Source organism: Drosophila melanogaster, chromosome 2L, assembly GCF_000001215.4.
Source record: "Drosophila melanogaster chromosome 2L".
NCBI classification, from domain to species: Eukaryota; Metazoa; Arthropoda; class Insecta; order Diptera; family Drosophilidae; genus Drosophila; species Drosophila melanogaster.
Genome location: NT_033779.5, coordinates 3,814,986 through 3,819,987, shown reverse-complemented (window position 1 = coordinate 3,819,987; position 5,002 = coordinate 3,814,986). Strand labels below are relative to the sequence as shown.

The following is a 5,002-nucleotide window of genomic DNA, read 5'->3' as shown; positions in this document are numbered from 1 at the left end:
TAAAAATCGATTCCTTTTTGAGCCTTATTGAAATGAGCAGCAGACGGCTCATTGTGTTTTGGCCTGGACGTGTTAACATAGCAATTAACTTTTACAAGGGCTGCTAAGGAGCAGGAATTTATGTTCGATTTATGCAGCAACAGGATATGAAAGGACCAAAAACAAGATCGAACAGCTGGCAAATTTTTGATGACCAATGGTTGAGAAGGATCTCGAGATGATCGGTTTATGGACAGTTCGGAATGTGCCTCGAATTCAGGTGTGAAGATCAAAATGGCAGTTGAAAATTTTAAAAAAAGAAAATAACACCTTGAGAAATGAGAATACCACATTAAAGATATGATTAATGTATTCTTTCTGGATTATTAATAAAATTTCGTTTTACTTTATCATCTCACTGCTAGCTTTTGTATTCCTCGACAAACACAAGATGTAATTTATTTAACACTTGGCTATTTACCCGATCGAATTTCCCACTTCCAATTAAACGACTTCCTTCCGTGGCCACGTGAAAGTGTGTCAGCTCCATTCATGGCTCACATCTCCACACTGCGGAACAACTTCCCCAAGTTATGGCCACAAAAAACGAGTCAGATCACACCTCTTTGACATAATGACAAGATGGGAAAATGCGTTTGGTCTTTTGCCGCCACGTCAAATCGATGACACTTTCTCATTAACACAAACAGGCGCAGGCGGTCAAAATTCGCTGACATTTCTAGGCGCCTGCCTAACTTCGAGCTAATGTCTTTTGAATCGGGGAAATCCGATACAGCAGTGGAAAATATGCAGAGTACACCGGAAAAAAAAGTATATGGCTAACTGACTCAAGTACTAGTTGAAATCAATCAATATAATGGGTATTGCATACTGCATACCATAAAATCATCTACCTTATTCCATTAGATATATATAGTTTTCTTTCAGTGCAGCCAGGATTGGGGACAAGAAACACATGCGGCAAGTGAAGTGTTTAGGCGTGGACGTGGCAACATCGCGTACGGAAAAGGAAACAAAAAGTAGGAGGTGCCGCCGATGTGTTCGAAAGTCGGTTAATTACAAAAAAGAATCGAAACATCTACACACACATTCAAAATGAAAGGGCAGACACGCACTTGAGCACTTGACTGACTCACTCAAATTTCATGCGGCAAGGAGTCGAGCGAGGCAAGTCGCAGATGAACGTGCAACATCAAAGGCCGCCAGCGACTTGTATGTTTTCATTGCTTCAAATTGGAAAATGTCTTCGCATCGAAAATATTTGGTTATCATTGGGTAAATATGTGAGGAGCAACAAGGAGAATGGTTAGAAATAGAATGCAGTGAGTCCAGAAGGAGGAAGTTGGGAACATGCTACAGTAAATACAGGGTATAATTGGTCCTTGCACTTGGAAAAACTCCTATGTCAAAATTTCATCTTTAATTTTAAAGTATATTTCCACGTGCATCCTTTAGAATTCGTCGCAGTGCTAGGATTTTCACAATTGACACAAGTCAAAGGTGTTTTTTGCCTAAAGGACCAGCCCAAAACTCAGGTGCTGTTTTGATTTTGGAAAGCGTCTTGCCGTTCCGCTTTTGTCCTCTTAGCCCGCTGGCAAATTCCTTGGACGGCAGCGGAGATCGGAAGGTTAGTGTTAAATGCCGGCGATTTGCACCAGCGGTGCACCGGAGGTGGCACCAGGAATCGGAATTGGAAATCGGGAATAGGAATGGGAATGCGAATGGGAATCCAGAGCCAGGGGGGTATCCACGCGGCAGGATGCGCCTGCCTGCGTGATGATGAGCCTCGAGTAAGGATGCCGGAATAAAGGACTCGAACGGCACCCGCTGACATTGACATCCCGACGACAGCAAGCAGGCCAAACTCAGCTGCTGCTGCTGCTGCTGCTGCTGGTCCTCGTATCTCGTGTTTCCTTCAGTTTGCCCGAGAAACGTCCTTGGACCGGCCGAGGTATGTCCTTGGCCCGTAGAACGATATGTGGCCAAAGTAAATGGCATATTTTGGCCTCTCCTGGTTAACCGTACGCAGTATTGCTTGAAACTTTGGGATCTAACGCAAAACTGTGGCCATACATTGACCTTCGACTGGAGTCCTTCGAGGATCCTGTCGCGTTATTTGGTCACAGTCACAGTCACGATATGTTAGCAAATCTCAAGTTTGGTGTTTGTAATTTTTGGTTTTTTTGCTTGCCACTACAAGGTCGAACTGAGGGAAGTTGGCCTCGATTAAAGTGGTATTTTGGTTTGGGCGTTGATTTTGAGCATGGCCCTGTATGGTAAATACATAAATATATAAATTCAATATATAGTTGAAAAGTAACTGGGTCAATGACTTCCAGTTTGGGACAAATATCGATGCATGTGCTGAAATATCCTGAAGATCTTCAATCACATCCCTTTGCGAGTCCTGAAAAATCTGCACTTTCGCTAACAAAAAACCAGCTCATTTCGGTATTTCGATTTTTATTTCTCTGATATTTTTCACGGCTCAGTGGCCTTCGAAACAATCAAACTAATGGGACACCGCAAAAACATAAAGGCAGAAAATGTGATGTGTGTATAAACCTCTTGTGTTGGTCAAATTCATTTCCACTTGATTACGTGCAAAGCTCAAATCTGTTGCGGAAATCATTTAAACGGAATTAATGCTCGAACAAAACATGTGAAAACTATCGCTCACCACTCGATTCAAATGCATTTGGGCGAGGCGGGGAAGCATTTCGATTCAAGTAAATATATGTATATATATTTCCTTTTGATTTTGGATTCGAAATTTCCTGGTATTCGTGGCGCACAAATGTCGGAATATCGAGTTTGGCAAAAAAAGGTAGAGTAGGGCGTGTGCAAGCCTAGCGGGTAGCACATGAGTCGATTCCTTGAATAAAAAGTATTTGCAAGAAGGGGAAATATATTTGCAAACTCCAATAAAGCGGGAGATTTCAGTAATTAGTTCGCTGGTTGTTTTCCAAAACACCTGTCTGCTCTTAAAGAAAAAACTTTAGCAAACCTTTGAAGGCTCTAAAATGAATTAGATATTAATCCTGAACACTAGAGGCGCCAAGAATAATAATATTTGTGCTTCTCTTAGTATCACTATGTAATCAATTAAAAAAGTTGTCTGTCTTTTACTTCATAATGCCTCATTATCTCGTACAAAATGTCCTTTTTACGAGGGGTTACGGAAATCAGATTGCTATCGCCACTTGTATGTCGCCGCATCGCACTTAACGAGGAGCTAAAAACTCGGATTCGGGGTAAAAAAAAAAAATGGCACGAGACAAGAAAGCCCCCATGCCCCGCTAACATGTGCTGGAAAACTATAGGGAAAACCTCCTTTTGGCAGGACACGAACGGAGATACAAGTAAAAAACTGCCAGAGAACACAGCACGTGACAATTGCGTCAACAGATTTTTCGCTGAGATGAGCACAAAATTGTTAGCAACAAAAAACGTGAGCTAAGAATGGGAATGCGACAGGAAACAGGGGCGTTGGAGCCAGGGGGGAGGGGGAGCTGCAGGGGGGGTTGGATTTCCCAACACCCGACCAAAAACAAAATATCAAAACCCTGCTGTTGTTGTTTTTGTCGTCTGTAGTTGTTGCTATTGACAATATTTATGCAGCAGCAGCACCAACAGCAATATGGAAAAACGGGGGGCAGAAAGTGGGTGGTGGTTTGCTGAATATTGTGGGGAATTTTCAGACCCCAAGGGCAAAATTGTGGTGCTTGTCATTCCACTGTTTGTTTTTGCATTTTACTACATTTTACAGCTTTTGTTTTATAATTTGCACCCGCAAGGCGACAAACTGCAGGGGGTAATAAAAAAAAAAAGGCAGTAAAAAAGTAAAAAAAAAGTATGGTTGAAATAATTTGTTTGAACTAGGAAATATCTTCTTTAAACTAATTTCGTGGGCAAAAGTTCTGAAATCTCAAACAATTTGTGATTAAATTTAATCTACTTATTTTATTGAACATTTTATGAACAAAATTTTACTTCAAAAGCAAGCATTTTTAGAGTTCAGTTAATGCGATGAGATTTTGGAGAACCCTATATACCCTTCATGTTCCAGGGTGTCTGAAGCTCTCTTCAGTGATCGAACCGCTCTTGATGAGGCTCCTTTCCGCTTCCTTTTTGCAGCAGAGCAGCACAAACTCGAGTCTGCGGTAGGTTTGGTCCTCCTCTTGGTCCGCGGTCCTCCGAGCCGGTTCCGTGTGGTTGTTGCAAGGTGGTTGTGCTACAGCTACACTTGTTTGGTTGTTTCCGTGGATGGGGTTTCGGTTATTTCCGATGGGCGAACGGCGAGGAGGGTCCATGGCACCGCAGTACGTGACGAAGAACAAAAGAAGGCACTTGGGCACTTGCATGTTTCCTGCCTCTAGTCGCGCTGGATGGTGGAGGTCCTTACGCTTGTGCCGTGTTTTTTTTTTTTTTTTTTGTCCAGAAACTTACTTGCCGCTGCTTTTGTTGTATCCACAAAAAAGCACGCTTATGATAATAATGGCATTATGTATTGTATACCACGTAATAATGTACAAAATGTTGACAGCCGCAGTCTTTTTGCGACACAAACTTCTCTAACGAACTGAAGGCAAAGTTGTAGGAAAAATCAAGTGGAAATATTCTTTTAGTTTCGAAAAGCTTTCGAAAGTAAAGAATTAAATATATTTTATAACTTTGTACCCTGATGACAGACATTTGTATGCTTTATATACTCAATTTGTGGTGTAGCTAGTGCATCTTTTCAAAATTTTGTTCCCAGAATCCAACCATAACAATCGTGTTTACCCAGGCAGGTTAATACTTTTACTATTTCGCCAAAAGAAAATATTGACTTTTCATATTTGCGAAAAATATTTGAAAGGCACAAAAAAAAGATTCCTATTTATTTTTGTACAAAATTTATGAAAACGATAAACCAAAAACAAACAAAAATTGCTTGGTAGCCCGCAAAATAAACACACAGCAAATAAACCAAAGAGGCAGAGTCAGGTAGGATTGTATC

At 41.2% G+C, this 5,002-nt stretch overlaps 2 long non-coding RNA genes across 2 annotated transcripts; both read right to left on the bottom strand.

Moving 5' to 3' along the window:
* Positions 1-1,453: 1,453 nt before the first annotated feature.
* lncRNA:CR44077 (long non-coding RNA:CR44077) lies at positions 1,454-2,264 on the bottom strand. The gene has a single exon (NR_073714.1). It is a non-coding gene; the product is annotated as a long non-coding RNA:CR44077 (long non-coding RNA).
* Positions 2,265-4,039: 1,775 nt separating this feature from the next.
* lncRNA:CR44076 (long non-coding RNA:CR44076) lies at positions 4,040-4,550 on the bottom strand. Its single transcript, NR_073713.1, has one exon. It is a non-coding gene; the product is annotated as a long non-coding RNA:CR44076 (long non-coding RNA).
* Between the last annotated feature and the right edge of the window lie 452 nt (positions 4,551-5,002).